At 37.9% G+C, this 19,099-nt stretch overlaps 1 protein-coding gene across 1 annotated transcript in view; it reads right to left on the reverse strand.

The window, feature by feature from the left end:
* LOC134541500 (excitatory amino acid transporter-like) overlaps positions 1-6,217 on the reverse strand; it is a 73,453-nt gene extending 67,236 nt beyond the window's left edge. Inside the window, exon 1 of the mRNA XM_063384994.1 lies at positions 6,077-6,217. The gene's annotated coding sequence lies outside the window, so the exon portion shown is untranslated. The remainder of the gene's footprint in view (positions 1-6,076) is intronic.
* Between the last annotated feature and the right edge of the window lie 12,882 nt (positions 6,218-19,099).

The following is a 19,099-nucleotide window of genomic DNA, read 5'->3' on the forward strand; positions in this document are numbered from 1 at the left end:
GCGTACGCTCAGTTTTAAGATCAGTTTTAAGGTCAGTTTTCATTTGTGATAAACTTTCCATGACCATCTGCATCATGGAAGACAAATCCGTCGGTGATCCTGACGGAACTGACTGCTCAGTTAACATGGCAGGCTCTGGCCGCTCCAGATGCTGGCTTGCCTCTACATCGTCACTATCTATTTGTACAGGAGACGCTACAATGGGTTGCAACCTATAGGTAACTGATTCTTCACTGTTATCCCTAGAATTACGTACAGAGCTCGTACGGCTGCGTCCACGAGTTTCCATTGTACACTAATTATAGTAATCACAAAAAAAATTACAACTTGATTTTTAGAAAGGCCCCACGTTATGGTGTCAGTTCTGCGGGGAAACTAACCCTCACAGTATGATTGATATTTATTTTAAATATAAATACTGCCAGTGTAACCTAGAGTGTCATAGATTTGTAAATAAAAAAATGATCACTGCAGAAGTTAATTATAGCAATATTTAAATATTCGTATCTAGCGTTGCCTTTAATAGTTGGGCGCAAAACACGTATCAAAAGTTCTTAAAATATCAAATTTAAAAGTTTTTGCCGGCTAATTTATCACTCAGTTAGAGTCATGAGTTGTTTAGTACTCTACCACTGGGATAGTATCTAGTGGCAATTTATTCCTATTTGTACACACATACCTGATGAAACTATTTCTTGGCATACAATTCTTTAATTATTTCATACAGCAAAACATTTTATTTAGAACTCACTATTAACAATCCGAAACTTCCATTTTCATTTTAAAACGTCTTTTTTTTTTTACAAGGCAGCAAAGATATTGCACTTCTTTGCAAAAACCAAAGCACATAAAATAAAATAATCTTTTCTCATAGTGTTCATTCGAGTCCAAAGACAAAAAAAAATTATTCAGTTTCATAGTGCTGTGAATATGGAATATTTACAGATGTATCACCATTTTCTGCTCTCGCCGGTTTCGAACCGAATATTTAATGACATAAGTGCTTTTTTAATTATTATTTTTGAAAAATTATATTGAAATAATTTTTTATAAATATAATTTTTTTCTATATTTTAAAATTAATAACTACCAATTTTGAAGATGACGGACGATTTAAAAAAAATTAGAATGTTTTTTATAGAAATTTTACTAATTAATTTTTTTTATTAAATTAAACATCTTTTTGTGATAATCTACTATAAATATACGAATTTTAAAGATGGCAGCTGTAACGAAAATGTAAACGGTTACATAATTATTCTAATGGCGGCCATGATGTTCTAATAATCGTGGTCATGACCTCGGCAGCTAAATGCTGCTTGTAGATGCGGTCTTTAAGTAGCTTTCCGGACTTTTCAAGCAACTATAACTTTTGAGTAAAACGAGACATTTTCCCTCAAAATTGGAATTTTTTTCTCGAAATAGGGAAATGTTTATTTTTCGGTTTTTTTTTGATATTTTTTATCGGATTTTTTTCTCCGAAAACTGGAAATTTTGGCGGATTTGTGAGAATTTTGGGCATATTTCAATGAATGTTGAGTCCTTTTGTTGCTATTTTTGGAAATTTTGTAGGTTAAGGTCAAAGGTCAAGCTCATGTTCATCCAAGATGGACACCATGACATCACCATCCAAGATGGTGACCGTAACTACAAGTGCAACAGTGACATAAAAATCCCAGATGGCTGTCGACAATCAACTTTCCAAATCCCTGAACCCTGTCGCAGGACCGGCTAAGATACACTACTTACAATAAAGACAGTATTCGGTGTATTATTTTTAATACGATAGTGTCAACTACAGGCATAGGTATTGGCTAACTGACTCTAAACCATGTAGTTTTTTGGTCAGTACTATGTATGCAATACGCCCAAGTAAAAACTTATGAAAAGCATACAGAACAAGCTTCTCCTAACCACGAACACTCTCTTTTTCCGGTTTAATATGCCGTTAACCAAGTAATGTCCAATGTCAGACCACGACGTAAGGCCACGTTAAATATATGGCTTATAAGCCTAGTGAATCCGAACCACAGGGCCTTTTTTTTTTTCGATATTACTCATTTATTTCCAACAATTATGTCATACTTAAAACCAGCACACAAAAATCTCCGATTTGCCAGACCTATTGAATGGATGTAATCGATTACAAAAAATAGGCCAATTAAAGAAGCACTTTTTACTCCTACTATAGAACTGAGAATCTCTCTGAAATGTTTTATGCTAACTACATGCCCAACATATATTAAACCATTAAACATTCAGTCCTGACAACAGTTCTGACACGCACATTTGACGAAAAGTCCAATCGTTTGTACAAACATTCTACTCAATACTATACGATCCCATCAGTAGAAATAGGAACCCATCAAAGGGATACGATATCATCAGTAGAACTATAACAGATTACTGAACTCATGCAATAAATCAGCAAGAAGTCATGGAAGAGAATATAAAGTATGATTCCTCCCTAGATATGAAGATCTGAAAATATTTTACCTGCAGATTCACGGCAGTTTATATACTTTGTTGGAATGTACCGGAATGAAGTACGAGTCTGAAGTTGAACACATCGCCCTTGTGACTGCGCAGGAAGCAGTAAACGAGTTAAATGTGTCTGTTGCTACGATGGTAAGTCTCGGAGTGTTGATATTTTTAATAGAATTTTCAATTATGATTGTTAAATACTAATGTTATGACTTTGGAAGGACTTTCCTGTTCCCTACACGATTCTAAGAAAATGAACGAACGAAAGGATAACAATAATAGAACAGTGACAACTGTCATCAAGTTAAGTCCACTGTTAAAAATATCCACTTTAAGTTCACCAAGAAATCCAGTTACAAATCATCCCGAGATCTTGTTTATAGTTATTAGGTTCACTGACTTTATACAGGAACTCGATGGACTCTTCGTCCTTCCACAATCAAGTCAAACCTGATTGCAACTGAACACAGTAAGATTATCCAGTTGTCTGGATCTGCGAAGTCTTCGTTTACTTTGAGATGCATTAATACTTGAAAAGTCTTTGAATTTTCTGTAAATCTAAAAAGTGCAGGAGATCATACCAGTCATAGAGCCATTGCAAAAAACAACAGAAACAACACATATACAGTGAAACCGGATACATCTACAGGAAACTTAATAAACGACGATGAATATTTTTGATGAGTTCGCGTTTGCTTTGGTCTGTTATTTGCCATGTTCCGTTGACTGACGTCAGGATAATGGAACCAGCCAAGGCTGCAGAGAGAGGATCTCCGAGACGGCGGCGCGCTGACACATAAACCCCCTCCTCCACGGAACACTGCGGCTCACATTCGGGAAATCCCGGTTCCGAAAGTGCCGGGAATTCCCGGTACTTTTTGTTATAGTAAAATAAGCAGGAATTTAAAATAGATTCCCTGATCTTTCGATACCTGACATCGACAGCAGAACATTTCGTTTTCACTGCGCGCTGAGGTAACCCCTGGCGAGGCGATCATGCGGGGGGTGAGGGGAGCGAGTGTCGCTCCTCAGTCGGTAGTCTGTGTCCGGACTGCTGTGTGCTGCAGCTTGTGCTTGTCCAGGCAATACTCTTCAAATAACTATAAGTTTTCATTTCAGTTTGTTATGAAAAGACAAATAAAGTTATATTAAGTTAAAATTTATGTGATTTTGAATGGGCTGAAACGATTATTTGTTTAAATGTCATTTTTTCTTTTACAAATTTAATGGTTGAGAGTAAGACAGAAATTTAAGTGATTTTCTCACGTTATTAGATACATTTTCAATACAAAATTTGTAACACAAATATTTATCTTTTTACTTTTGGTCACTACAACGTGTTTAATCGTTCAAAACTTACTATTTGTACTTCAATCACAGACTGCTGCAGCATTGATAAAATAAAATAAAAAAACTAGCTAGTACCGAAAGTACTCCGAGTTCTAGGGTACATTGCAGACTAGTATCGGATAACACGTCAGCACCCCTGGCACTGGCAGACTCACAGTCAGTCGAGCGGGCGGCTGATAGGAGAGCTGATTGCAGGACCCGAAGGCCCAATTGAACAGTCGTCCTTCCAGGCGAGGGGAAGTATTACTCCATTTGAACAATTCGCAGAATATTGGCTTGTATTTTACTTGCATGGCCATGCAATGTCTCGACTTCACCGGCAAGGTGGCACTTTAAGATTTTATTCTGTAGAATTCGGAATTAAATGAAAAAATATATAAATTTATAAAGGTAACATACAGGTATGTTTATATCTTTCCCAAGCTGGCTAAATACAGAATACGATTTCTGGTGAGTGAACATCAACGGAATTTGTTAAAATAAAATAATAACTAGGCCCGCTGCGTTTTTGGCCCATAGAAAGTTTATAGACTGTAATTTTTATGCTAGTTTTAATTATTTTATTATTGTTTTTAATTAATGTTTTAAGCGTGGTAATTGATTTTAAACCTTCTTTCGGTTTTGACTTCGATTAGGTTTAATTTTATGGCCCTAAAAATTTTTAATAACACCATGGTGAATTTTTGCAAAGGTTGGTAAGATATATAAAAAATTTTTTTAAACATTAAATGTAGTTTGCGTATTGAATAATACTTTTACGTAAATTGGTTTATGCATTTACCAAAGTGTTATTTTCAAATTAGTTTCGATTTTGACTTGTAAAAATAAAAACGTTTATTTAACTGGCAGAAAGAGGTGGTTGAGAAAGGGTCGGTATGACGTCGTCAAGACTGGAGTGAAGAGTGTTCGGTGACCCGCGCGCCAAGTTGGAGTTGCGATACGCACGATCTAGTTCGACCAACGATTTACACAGTTAGTTACTATGTCAGTGCGAGAGTGTGCGACTGAATGGCTGGAAATGGTGGGAAAATGGTGCGCCCTGGATACGGGCGTATGATCATGGGAGGGCGCTACTTGCCTTCGACATGTCTGCAAGATCATGTAGTTTATGGCAAACGACTTGCATATTTTACGACAGTTTTTTGTAGAAAACTCCAAAATACAAGTAACTGAAGCCAGCTGATGAATTAGCTGCCCTTTGAAAACGTGCGTGCTGACGAGGTGTTCCTATTTTCCTGTTTGCTAGGCACGAAGTACTTTACAATGCTTGGGCGAGACCTGCATGTTTAGCATATCGAAAGAGGAATCCTATCGGTCAGTATATAAAGGAATATTATTTGTGTTTATGTGGCCAATCGTAGATGAACACAAAATTATCCCCTGTCTTTAGAGCAGAGGGGAATTGGTTCGAGCCATATATATGTATATATAAAAGACCCGTGTATTTAGGTAGATTTTTAAAAATAAAATATGTAAAGACATGTAACTGATTTGTAAAAGGCCGTAAATAATTTTAGTTGCATGAAAGTGTTCTTCGGCAGAGCAAAAGCTCTGATAGATTTTGGAGGTTTAATTTTAGCAAATATTGGTCAATGCGTGTAAAAATTAAAAATTAAATATTAACATTTTAAATGTTAGTGCAGTATGTCTCACTTTGTATATAGTCGTTTAACTCAAAGAATAGGATTTTCTCTGTTGCGAAAATAATTGTTGCAAACAATGTTTGCTTTGATTCTCTTAAATGCACGTTCCTTCAACATTTTTATAGTAATTAAAAAAATTCGCGTTAACGCACTTCTGTTGAATGGAACAGTACGTGTAAGTGTGCAAAAAAAAATTACGTTCCTACGGAAATTCAATTGGTAAAATTTTGCACTTTATTGAGTCTGCTCCCAGACAGGGGTTCAAGTTGTGGTGCTTACTCAATGAATATTTTCTTGGCTTTAAAAAAAAAAAAAAAAAAAATAGAAAATAACAGTAGCACACATCAAGCAAACCAAACTGGCTTCAGAACACAATAAACAACGCGTACAAAAGAAAATGACATGGGAATGCATTAACAAATCATGGCGGATGGAGTGATTACGTTATTGGCCCGTCTGCATGGCCGCTGGATTGCGCCCGTAGAGTTGTTACATCACACATGTTTCCAGAGAACATAATCACAATCGCTACCTACACGAAAGTTGAGAAAATGCACTACTCCGCATGATAAAGAACTTGGAACACAGCAGGCGGTTACCAGTATCCAGGAGGCAGCGGCCGGCGGCGGGCATGCCTCGTCACCCCAGAGGCGCGCCAACTGCTGCGCCGGGCCCCATGGCTGGACGAGGCCCCCACAACCACTCCTCCCGTCGCGCGGGGCCACTTGACACTGCGTGACAGCGACCTGCTGCCCCCGGCCCAACTGCCTCTCCCTCCCAGGATGTGGGTACTCTAGCCCGCGGGGTGGCCTCATCCGCCGCGTGGCCGTGACGTCAGCTTCAGCCCGGGGTCGTCCCCTCAGGTGCTGTGTCGGTGCGACACCAGCTCGCAGACTGCGCCTCTCTCTGTCTCCGTGGGGAGGGGCCGTCTGCACGTCCACGCGCTTTTTTCAAAACAGAATATGACTGTCGTGTGTGGACATTAACATTGTTTTATTCCAAAACTTAATCGAAATTGCATTCTACATTTTAATACTGCACCTGTGTTAATTTTGTGTACATTTCAATGCGTTTTTTCCTGCCTTAGCGAAGGAAAAATTAACAGTTAAATACTCTTAAAACATTATAAGGTTGAATATAACAGAGCATAAATTATTTATAATTAATCCCGTTTGTTAAAATGGTTTTTAAAATTTCAATAAAGTAATTTTTTTTTTGTTGGAGGAAGGAGGTGGGTGCGAAAAGGGGGAGGGGGGGGGGGTCCCAAGAAGCGTGGCAGTGGCGTACTCACGAAGAAGGTCTTTGGCGTAACCACAAATAGAAGCAGAGGCAGACTTAAGCAGCGTGACAGTCATTCACTGATAACGGTATATACAGATACAAAAAAAAAAGGTTTTGAGAGCATGTATAGGTACACAGATTCACTGTAACAGCACTGTAGATATTTCACACTATTCCTGCACAATGAGCCGTGCTAGAGTGTTCTATTTGTAGCCTTCCCTATCGAAGCTCAGGCACATCAGCTAGTATACAATAATTATCCTGCGAGATTAAAACAGTTGACGACAAAGTTTATACTTTTGATTATGATACCTGATGGAACAAAAATAATTGTAGAGAAATACCACGAATTAAAAAACAACAAATATACAGGTTGATGATATGGCCATGTTTAAAATATCGAAGCCTGCAAGTTCATTTATGAAAAAATGTACGTAAATATATAAATGTTGGTGGAGAATATTGCCTATTTAGTTCCTTTACAATCCTTACTAGAAGGAAGGAACATGCATTGTAACTGCACAGTTCAGGTGTGGAGTGCAATGTGGATGGTACCATACGAACTGAGATAATGTTTATTGCTTCCGTGATACTATCACGTGATGAATACTAGCGCAAAACGTCTTACGGACAAGAAACATTAAGAATGGAAACAGAGAGGATGGTGTGTATCTCTGGGGACGTGGTTTTGTTTCCAGCCAAGCAATCCTGATTGCGTATTTAAACACCGTTTCTTGAAATCGCTCAAAAAACAGGCAGGGCTCACATTTAGACCAAATATTAACTATAATTAATAAGTAATGTGTGTTTTATTCCCATATACTTGTATGTTTGTGAAGTTTTCTTTGACGAGAAAGTTTCTACAGTTCAAAGCTGTATACGAATACATAGGGATGCGTCCATAGCAAACACATCCTTACATTCCTTGGCGAATGCAGCCACATTGTAGAGGACACATTTATAATGGACGGGTAGTATCCGAATGCTTTTAGAGCTAGCACCACCTGTTTGCAGTTGGTTGCGAGATCTACGAATATTCAGCAACACGTAAATAAATTAAAAAAAAAATAACATGACTGTTATAAATGCCAGCGGTCAAAATAAAAGATCTTTGAATTTCAAAATATATAAAAAATATTTATAATGAGAATTAAATACCTCTTTGAGTTAAAGTTCACCAATCGGTAATCGTGATTATGGTTTTTTATCTTTATTTGAGTTATCACTTATACTTATAACGTTTTAAACAAATTTTATGTCAAAAATCTAAGGTAATATTATATAAAAAAATAAAACACTATTCCGAAGCTATTGACGTATCAGTGGATGCGAGTGTCGCATACCTAGAAACCTCGATTTTAGTGAATGCATGTAGGGATGCATCGGCATCTCTTGTGAGAATCCAGAAGCAATGCGAAAATGGCCGCGTCCACTACGATGCACTTCTAGTAGATCCCTTAGCTCAGGGACTCATTAGTTAGTATTCGGATGCAGCTCAAGAAATAATTAAAGGATGGTGTCAACGTACCCAGAGAAAGTATGATGCTACAAGAATTGCTGTCACTGAAAATGAATAGTGAGTATAAAAATTCCTACTGGTAATACTTAAAGGCGCAAGTATATTTCGACATGACCTAAATGGCAATGAGCTTGAGATTGGCTAAGTGTCTGTAAGTAGGGTCTGTGCTATGCCACTAGATAAACCTACAATGAATAAAAATTATAAAAAATTTGAAAAAAGATTGACATTGTGACTACTAAGGGAGTAATGACTTTTTTTTTAGCTTTAAATCCCGATTTGTTTCAACGCTTTAGCATGAAATACGGCATTTTTTGACAAATACCACATTAGAGTTGCAACAGTTTTCTTGAATTACAAGAATTCGAAAACATTAAATAAATCTCTTTGAAATAAGTCAATATCTTTTGTGTAAAACACACAATTAGTTATGGGAAAGTGGTAGGAACACACATTTAACATGGAAAACATACTTATAACACTACATTCTTTATGATGTAAGTACTATCCTGTAGCACAACAGACATACGATGTAACCCAGAAACAGTCTCTTTGATTGCCTACCTCATAGAGGTGGCACGTGAGTAGATAGGAATAGCCGATTCAAGCGCAGGCGCAGGATCCAGGATCCGGCGGCCATCTTGGATGACGTCATCTAATCCATGATAATCCGTATGCCAAGCTATGATAATCCGTATGCCAATATATGCTAATCCGTATGCCAATCTATGCTAATCTGTATGCCAATCTATGCTATTCCGTATGCCAATCTATGCTAATCCATGCTAATCCATACCAATCTATGCATCTAGAAATTTCCACCAACATCGAATCGTGACGTATCCGTTGCACTGGGACGATTGTGATATTAAAAGTATTTATAATAAACAAGCAAGTAAGATGGTGGTAGAAGAGATTGATTACACATCGTGGAAAGATTCAAACTTGCTGGTTCACCGGCTAAGACATGGCTCGCTTTGTGCAGGAAACTATTCGTGCATAAAAGGAATATCCTTCATTCTCAAAGAACTGAGGAAAGCTGGCTACATACAATAATTGCTTATTTTACTTGTATTTGTATAATGTTAAGAAATAAGTTAAATATAATGTTTTTATTTCTTGCATTCTGATTTCTAACTAAGACTTAGTTCTCGTAACTTGTGTTTCCAAATGTGCTGCCTTTTTGAGGGTGCTTCCAAAATGTGCTTCCTTTTTGTTGATGGTGCTTCCAAATGTGCTGTCTTTTTTGATTGTGCTTCTAAAATGTTCTGCCTTTCTTATGGTGCTTCCAAAATGTGCTTCCTTTTGGTTGATGGTGCTTCCAAATGTGCTGCCTTTTTTATTGTGCTTCCAAAATGTGCTGCCTTATGTTGATGGTGCTTCCAAAATGTGCTGTCTTTTCGTTGATGGTGAGTAGTATAGGAATGGGGCTTCTGGCACAGGCTTCAGGCTGTGGTGCCTGTGGTGACACCCGCCATCTTGGATTGTGACGTCACGGCGGCCATCTTGGATGACCTTGACCTTGAACTTTGACCTTGACCTTTAATTTGATCCTCAAAAATCGCCAAAATCCGCCAAAATTGGGCAAAATTTGCCCAAAATTCCTCAAAATTCGCCAAAATTTCCATTTTTGTGAAAAAAAATTCCGCCAAAAAATCTCAAAAAATTCCACAAATTAAAAATTTCTCTTTTCGAGGGAAAAATTTCCCGTTTCGAGGGAAAAATTCCCGTTTTTAGTCCTTAAAAATCCCAGCTGCTGAAAATTCCTAAAACTGGCTTAAGCATCCTTAACTCAAGCCTCAGTTAAGCCATTTATAGGATTATGACGTCACCGTTGCATTTTCCGTTACGCCCGCCATCTTTAAATTTTTATTTATTATTCGATTTTAATGAATTTTTTTTAAAAATTATAAAAAAATTAAATTAATAAAATTTTAATATATTTTTTTTTAAAATTGTACCTTTTAGACACGGAGTTCGGAGTCCTCGGTTCGAACCCGACGAGGGCAAAAAAAATTAAAAATGGCGACCGATCCTTCCTCACAGTGGCTGCAGGCAGACTGACTCCCAACACTTTTTTTTTTCAAAGCATATATAACGTCACCTAGTATGACGTCATGTCCGCCATCTTGTCTTCATTGCTGGAGACCTCCATCTTGTTTTCATCGGCGAGAGTGCGCTGATGCCATGTTAGTTTAATTCGTACCCGCCAGAGTGCAGTAATCATTTATTATTGCTGTGACACCCACCATCTTGAAATTTGGACGCCATCTTGGAATTTTGTAATTATTTAGCTAGAAATTCGGGAAAAATTCCAAAATTCATTAAATAAATCACTCATTAATTTACATATTGATTCGATCGATTCCTGTCCTTGGTTTGATACCCGATCGATGCAATAATGTTTAATTTTATGTAAAAAAAATAATAATTTCAATAAACCACGTTCAACATTATTAAAGAGACTTTAAATCATCTACTACCATCATCCTATCAGACATCAAGACCACCATATTGTAAATTCGTAATTTTAATGCTAGAGATTCGGATAAAGTTCAAAATTCATTAAATAAATTTGTAATCTAAATGATGATTGATTAGATCGACTTAGGTCCTTGGTTCGATCCCTGGCCGATACAAAACAACTTTAATTTAAAAAAATACTAAAAAAGTGTTAGGTTTGAGAAAATAAAAACACCACAAGTTCTTTTAAAAAAATTTTATTACATAAATTCAATACACTACTACAAGTACAAAAAAAAACACTGACAAATTACTAAAGCCTTTTGGATTCCTCGATTCAAACAGTCTTCTTATTGTACGGACTAAGCCTTTTACATGACTTTAAATGTCTATCCGATCCGGTCATCAACGCAGCCAGAGACGGACTGAAGTTCATATCACTTATATAGTCTCATTAGCCGGTACAACACATGAGTCAAATCAATAAACATGTTCATTATACGTCTCGGAGCATTTTTTATAATGACGATGTAAGCTATCGAGACGTGAAATTAGTTTATTGCACTTATTGCACTGAAATTGTATTCTTTGAACATTATAAGAATAACCGCTTCTTTCATGTCTGCGAGCATTTGAGGTGATAGTAAATGATACACCACAGTATTTGCACTGATGCGAAGTACGCTCTTCATTTATTGAAGTATTCAATGCTGATGAAACTTCAGCTAATGGTGGAACAGTACATATCGAAGTCTCCTCCAGTGTTGTCAGAGACGTTGCCAACGGGATCTGCTCCAACATCGTCGGCGCCGACGTCATGGTTCCCGTAGTCGATGGTACATCCTCCATCGAGTACGACGTTAAAGTCGGCAAAGATGCCATCGAAGTCTCAAGAACAAGCAATTACACGTCTTATGCACCAGAAGAAACAAACTAGATGATCCGTACACCGTCGACGTCAGTAACAAAACTGAGCGTCCTGCTGTCTAGGACTCGCTTATATACATGCACCGTATGGAATAATACGATAGTCAAACCAAGAACATTTTACTAAAATACTAGAGTCAAAACAACATTAAAAAAATAGAAGCACCATCAAAAAAAAAAGGAAGCACACTTGGAAGCACCTTCAAAAAAGGAAAAAAAAAATAAAAATTGGAAGCACCATCAAAAAAAAAAGGAAGCACACTTGGAAGCACCTTCAAAAAAGGGAAAAAAAAATTGGAAGCACCGACTACGAAAAGGCAGCACATTTGGCAGCACCGACAACGAAAAGGCAGCACATTTGGAAGCACCGACAACGCAAAGGCAGCACATTTGGAAGCACCGACTACGAAAAAGCAGCACATTTGGAAGCACCGCCTACGAAAAGGCAGCACATTTGGAAGCACCGACAACGAAAAGGCAGCACATTTGGAAGCACCGACAACGAAAAGGCAGCACATTTGGAAGCACCGACTACGAAAAGGCAGCACATTTGGAAGCACCGACAACGAAAAGGCAGCACATTTGGCAGCACCGACAACGAAAAGGCAGCACATTTGGCAGCACCGACAACGAAAAGGCAGCACATTTGGCAGCACCGACAACGAAAAGGCAGCACATTTGGAAGCACCGACAACGAAAAGGCAGCACAGTTGGAAGCACCGACAACGCAAAGGCAGCACATTTGGAAGCACCGACTACGAAAAGACAGCACATTTGGAAGCACCGCCTACGAAAAGGCAGCACATTTGAAAGCTCCGACAACGAAAAGGCAGCACATTTGGAAGCACCGACAACGAAAAGGCAGCACATTTGGAAGCACCGACTACGAAAAGGCAGCACATTTGGAAGCACCGACAACGAAAAGGCAGCACATTTGGAAGCACCGACAACGAAAAGGCAGCATATTTGGAAGCACCATCATCGAAAAGACAGCACATTTGGAAGCACCGACAACGAAAAGGCAGCACATTTGGAAGCACCGACAACGAAAAGGCAGCACATTTGGAAGCACAATCATCGAAAAGGCAGCACATTTGGAAGCTCCATCAACAAAAAAAAAAAAGGCAACAAGGAAGCACAAGTTACGAGATCTAAGTCTTAGAAATCAGAATACAAGAAATAAAAACATTAAATTCTTATAATTTAAATTGTTTATTTTATTGCTTTACATTATACAAATGCAAGTAAAACAAGCCATTATTGTATGTAGCCAGCATTCCTCAGTTCCTTGAGTATGAAGGATATTTCTTTGATGCACGAATAGTTTCCTGCACAAAGCGAACCATGTAGAAGTCTTAGCCGGTCAACCAATATGTTTGGATCTTTCCATGATGTGTAATCAATCTCTTCTACCACCATCTTCCTTGCACCTTTATAAATATTATGATCTCTGGTGTCTTCCATTTTACCACCAACCTCAGGGTAACTTTCATGTTTGAGACGGTGATCATCACAAGCTTGATCAGATTTATTTAATATATCACGTCGTTTCCACCGTTTCGGTCTCAGGACACCGCCACATTCTTCGATCTTGGCAGCTTTAGGTGCTTCATCATAGTCTATGTCTTTGTCATCAGCCTCAGAGTCACTGTAACAATCACCGTAGAAGGATTCGTCTTCACCCAATTTTCCGTAATATTTCGATGTTGATGATGTTGAAGCGTCTTCATCGTCTTCATGCTTCCTTTTTAGGAGTCCATCATTTTTACAAAGTAGGAAAGATCTACTTGAATTCGGCTGGAATATATTCTCACTTTTCACGTTAAGGATTCTTCCATTGTCTTCATTCTTCCGTAAATCATCAACCTCCTTCAATTTAAGTTCTTTGTCGAGATCGGAAGAGCCAAGAAAATTATTGTGGTAATGCAGATCACTCTTCCTTAGGATGGTAGATTCATCGTTGTACTCTAGCTTGTACGCAGGCTTGGCGCTACAAGTTCTTCCATGTCTTTTTAGGCTCTCTCTCCGCGTAAACGACTTGCTACATCGAACACAACTTATCATATTGCGCAGTGGATTTTTAACACAGTCATTCTTCTCGTGTTGTCTTTTATTCTTTCTCAAGATAAAATCTTTACTGCAAAACTTACACCTATGTTCTTTCGATACAGCGTCAGATCCCAAATCAGAATTCATATTAGTTACTGAGACTAATGCCAGATACCAATTGAGTGTTTTAAATTAGATTCAATAATTAAATAGAAATTTTTTCATATTTCATCAGCGAGAATTAATATATCTCCTGCAAAAGTACTTTATGCATGTAGTTCTGCTTTTCAACAACAGATGTCGCCACATGTTGCTTGCAGGTAAATAATATTTAGTTATTTTATGCGGGATGCGGGATGCTCACTATCGATCGCAAAAGAAGGATGGCTTCGCTAGACTCCAAGGAAAAGGAAGTTCGTCTTGCATGTTGGTGCTCCACAGATGTCTCATGGCATAATATTAATTTGACTGAGTAATGATATGTGTTAATTCCACCTTATAAAAATATTACAAGTTTTGATTTAGTAGCAGAAATTATCGAATTAAATGTAACTCCAAATAAAATGACATGTCTCATTAGACAAAAAAAAAAAATCCATGCAGAGAGCGGTTTCTCAGAATAGTCAGAAACACTTGAAGAAACCACAGGAATGATTGCAAGAACACGAGAAAACCATCTAAATATTGACAAGAATATTCAGGAGCACACGGAGATAACCACCATAATATTGACAAGAATAATCGGAAGCACACGGAGAAAACCGCCACAAGTTTTCTTTGTTATCATAAAATTACAGAAAAAAATCAAAAATAAAAAAAAACACAACAAATTCAAAAACTGATTATGCTAGCTTGTGAACTTCTCATTGTTGAGCAAAGATAGAGTTCTAGTCCAAGCCAGAATCAGTTTTTGAATTTGTTGTGTTTTTTTTTTATTTTTGATTTTTTTCTGTAATTTTATGATAACAAAGAAAACTTGTGGCGGTTTTCTCCGTGTGCTTCCGATTATTCTTGTCAATATTATGGTGGTTATCTCCGTGTGCTCCTGAATATTCTTGTCAATATTTAGATGGTTTTCTCGTGTTCTTGCAATCATTCCTGTGGTTTCTTCAAGTGTTTCTGACTATTCTGAGAAACCGCTCTCTGCATGGATATTTTTTTTTTTTGTCTAATGAGACATGTCATTTTATTTGGAGTTACATTTAATTCGATAATTTCTGCTACTAAATCAAAACTTGTAATATTTTTATAAGGTGGAATTAACACATATCATTACTCAGTCAAATTAATATTATGCCATGAGACATCTGTGGAGCACCAACATGCAAGACGAACTTCCTTTTCCTTGGAGTCTAGCGAAGCCATCCTTCTTTTGCGATCGATAGTGAGCATCCCGCATCCCGCATAAAATAACTAAATATTATTTACCTGCAAGCAACATGTGGCGACATCTGTTGTTGAAAAGCAGAACTACATGCATAAAGTACTTTTGCAGGAGATATATTAATTCTCGCTGATGAAATATGAAAAAATTTCTATGTAAGTATTGAATCTAATTTAAAACACTCAATTGGTATCTGGCATTAGTCTCAGTAACTAATATGAATTCTGATTTGGGATCTGACGCTGTATCGAAAGAACATAGGTGTAAGTTTTGCAGTAAAGATTTTATCTTGAGAAAGAATAAAAGACAACACGAGAAGAATGACTGTGTTAAAAATCCACTGCGCAATATGATAAGTTGTGTTCGATGTAGCAAGTCGTTTACGCGGAGAGAGAGCCTAAAAAGACATGGAAGAACTTGTAGCGCCAAGCCTGCGTACAAGCTAGAGTACAACGATGAATCTACCATCCTAAGGAAGAGTGATCTGCATTACCACAATAATTTTCTTGGCTCTTCCGATCTCGACAAAGAACTTAAATTGAAGGAGGTTGATGATTTACGGAAGAATGAAGACAATGGAAGAATCCTTAACGTGAAAAGTGAGAATATATTCCAGCCGAATTCAAGTAGATCTTTCCTACTTTGTAAAAATGATGGACTCCTAAAAAGGAAGCATGAAGACGATGAAGACGCTTCAACATCATCAACATCGAAATATTACGGAAAATTGGGTGAAGACGAATCCTTCTACGGTGATTGTTACAGTGACTCTGAGGCTGATGACAAAGACATAGACTATGATGAAGCACCTAAAGCTGCCAAGATCGAAGAATGTGGCGGTGTCCTGAGACCGAAACGGTGGAAACGACGTGATATATTAAATAAATCTGATCAAGCTTGTGATGATCACCGTCTCAAACATGAAAGTTACCCTGAGGTTGGTGGTAAAATGGAAGACACCAGAGATCATAATATTTATAAAGGTGCAAGGAAGATGGTGGTAGAAGAGATTGATTACACATCATGGAAAGATCCAAACATATTGGTTGACCGGCTAAGACTTCTACATGGTTCGCTTTGTGCAGGAAACTATTCGTGCATCAAAGAAATATCCTTCATACTCAAGGAACTGAGGAATGCTGGCTACATACAATAATGGCTTGTTTTACTTGCATTTGTATAATGTAAAGCAATAAAATAAACAATTTAAATTATAAGAATTTAATGTTTTTATTTCTTGTATTCTGATTTCTAAGACTTAGATCTCGTAACTTGTGCTTCCTTGTTGCCTTTTTTTTTTTGTTGATGGAGCTTCCAAATGTGCTGCCTTTTCGATGATGGTGCTTCCAAATGTGCTGCCTTTTCGTTGTCGGTGCTTCCAAATGTGCTGCCTTTTCGTTGTCGGTGCTTCCAAATGTGCTGTCTTTTCGATGATGGTGCTTCCAAATGTGCTGCCTTTTCGTTGTCGGTGCTTCCAAATGTGCTGCCTTTTCGTTGTCGGTGCTTCCAAATGTGCTGCCTTTTCGTAGTCGGTGCTTCCAAATGTGCTGCCTTTTCGTTGTCGGTGCTTCCAAATGTGCTGCCTTTTCGTTGTCGGAGCTTTCAAATGTGCTGCCTTTTCGTAGGCGGTGCTTCCAAATGTGCTGTCTTTTCGTAGTCGGTGCTTCCAAATGTGCTGCCTTTGCGTTGTCGGTGCTTCCAACAGTGCTGCCTTTTCGTTGTCGGTGCTTCCAAATGTGCTGCCTTTTCGTTGTCGGTGCTGCCAAATGTGCTGCCTTTTCGTTGTCGGTGCTGCCAAATGTGCTGCCTTTTCGTTGTCGGTGCTGCCAAATGTGCTGCCTTTTCGTTGTCGGTGCTTCCAAATGTGCTGCCTTTTCGTAGTCGGTGCTTCCAAATGTGCTGCCTTTTCGTTGTCGGTGCTTCCAAATGTGCTGCCTTTTCGTTGTCGGTGCTTCCAAATGTGCTGCCTTTTCGTAGGCGGTGCTTCCAAATGTGCTGCTTTTTCGTAGTCGGTGCTTTCAAATGTGCTGCCTTTGCGTTGTCGGTGCTTCCAAATGTGCTGCCTTTTCGTTGTCGGTGCTGCCAAATGTGCTGCCTTTTCGTAGTCGGTGCTTCCAATTTTTTTTTCCCTTTTTTGAAGGTGCTTCCAAGTGTGCTTCCTTTTTTTTTTTGATGGTGCTTCCAATTTTTTTTTTCCTTTTTTGAAGGTGCTTCCAAGTGTGCTTCCTTTTTTTTTTTGATGGTGCTTCTATTTTTTTAATGTTGTTTTGACTCTAGTATTTTAGTAAAATGTTCTTGGTTTGACTATCGTATTATTCCATACGGTGCATGTATATAAGCGAGTCCTAGACAGCAGGACGCTCAGTTTTGTTACTGACGTCGACGGTGTACGGATCATCTAGTTTGTTTCTTCTGGTGCATAAGACGTGTAATTGCTTGTTCTTGAGACTTCGATGGCATCTTTGCCGACTTTAACGTCGTACTCGATGGAGGATGTACCATCGACTACGGGAACCATGACGTCGGCGCCGACGATGTTGGAGCAGATCCCGTTGGCAACGTCTCTGACAACACTGGAGGAGACTTCGATATGTACTGTTCCACCATTAGCTGAAGTTTCATCAGCATTGAATACTTCAATAAATGAAGAGCGTACTTCGCATCAGTGCAAATACTGTGGTGTATCATTTACTATCACCTCAAATGCTCGCAGACATGAAAGAAGCGGTTGTTCTTATAATGTTCAAAGAATACAATTTCAGTGCAATAAGTGCAATAAACTAATTTCACGTCTCGATAGCTTACATCGTCATTATAAAAAATGCTCCGAGACGTATAATGAACATGTTTATTGATTTGACTCATGTGTTGTACCGGCTAATGAGACTATATAAGTGATATGAACTTCAGTCCGTCTCTGGCTGCGTTGATGACCGGATCGGATAGACATTTAAAGTCATGTAAAAGGCTTAGTCCGTACAATAAGAAGACTGTTTGAATCGAGGAATCCAAAAGGCTTTAGTAATTTGTCAGTGGTTTTTTTTGTACTTGTAGTAGTGTATTGAATTTATGTAATAAAATTTTTTTAAAAGAACTTGTGGTGTTTTTATTTTCTCAAACCTAACACTTTTTTAGTATTTTTTTAAATTAAAGTTGTTTTGTATCGGCCAGGGATCGAACCAAGGACCTAAGTCGATCTAATCAATCATCATTTAGATTACAAATTTATTTAATGAATTTTGAACTTTATCCGAATCTCTAGCATTAAAATTACGAATTTACAATATGGTGGTCTTGATGTCTGATAGGATGATGGTAGTAGATGATTTAAAGTCTCTTTAATAATGTTGAACGTGGTTTATTGAAATTATTATTTTTTTTACATAAAATTAAACATTATTGCATCGATCGGGTATCAAACCAAGGACAGGAATCGATCGAATCAATATGTAAATTAATGAGTGATTTATTTAATGAATTTTGGAATTTTTCCCGAATTTCTAGCTAAATAATTACAAAATTCCAAGATGGCGTCCAATTTTCAAGATGGTGGGTGTCACAGCAATAATAAATGATTACTGCACTCTGGCGGGTACGAATTAAACTAACATGGCATCAGCGCACTCTCGCCGATGAAAACAAGATGGAGGTCTCCAGCAATGAAGACAAGATGGCGGACATGACGTCATACTAGGTGACGTTATATATGCTTTGAAAAAAAAAAGTGTTGGGAGTCAGTCTGCCTGCAGCCACTGTGAGGAAGGATCGGTCGCCATTTTTAATTTTTTTTGCCCTCGTCGGGTTCGAACCGAGGACTCCGAACTCCGTGTCTAAAAAGTACAATTTTAAAAAAAAATATATTAAAATTTTATTAATTTAATTTTTTTATAATTTTTAAAAAAATTTCATTAAAATCGAATAATAAATAAAAAAGTTAAAGATGGCGGGCGTAACGGAAAATGCAACGGTGACGTCATAATCCTATAAATGGCTTAACTG

This window comes from Bacillus rossius (genome assembly GCF_032445375.1).
Source record: "Bacillus rossius redtenbacheri isolate Brsri chromosome 4 unlocalized genomic scaffold, Brsri_v3 Brsri_v3_scf4_1, whole genome shotgun sequence".
NCBI lineage: Eukaryota > Metazoa > Arthropoda > Insecta > Phasmatodea > Bacillidae > Bacillus > Bacillus rossius.